Genomic DNA, 461 nt, shown 5'->3' with positions numbered 1-461 from the left:
GTGTTTTAAGGTTGAATGTAAACAGAAAAATGAATGTTTTAAAATGTCTGCACATGATAAACCGTTTTTCATTTCTCTTTCTTTTGCTATTTGGAAGCGATTTCCAGATACGGTCGAGAACAAGTTCTTTGAATGAGATATTCGAAAAGATATAGGTTTTTATTTCCATTCTGTTACAATTCACTCTTCTTGCCACATGGAGCGCTATTACTACAACTACTACTACTACTACTACTACTACTACTACTACTACTACTATTACTACTACTACAGATAATTATAATAATGGTTTCAAATTTGGGCACAAAGCGTGGGAAAGTATAAGTCTATTACATCACCCCCAGCGCTTATATACATACATACATACATACATACATACATGTATATGCGCATAAACACTTGTGCGCAAATATGAAATTCGCTTCACAGCGAATACTAGGGTCGATGTAATCATCTTCCCC

At 34.5% G+C, this 461-nt stretch overlaps 1 protein-coding gene across 1 annotated transcript in view; it reads right to left on the bottom strand.

Annotated features, from left to right (window-relative positions):
- The window catches only part of LOC106875456 (neuropilin and tolloid-like protein 2), a gene marked incomplete in the record, with an annotated part of 222,824 nt that overhangs the window by 19,601 nt on the left and 202,762 nt on the right, over positions 1 to 461 (bottom strand).

Source organism: Octopus bimaculoides, chromosome 20 (genome assembly GCF_001194135.2).
Source record: "Octopus bimaculoides isolate UCB-OBI-ISO-001 chromosome 20, ASM119413v2, whole genome shotgun sequence".
Classification (NCBI taxonomy): Eukaryota; Metazoa; Mollusca; class Cephalopoda; order Octopoda; family Octopodidae; genus Octopus; species Octopus bimaculoides.
This window is presented reverse-complemented; position numbering and strand designations above follow the sequence as displayed.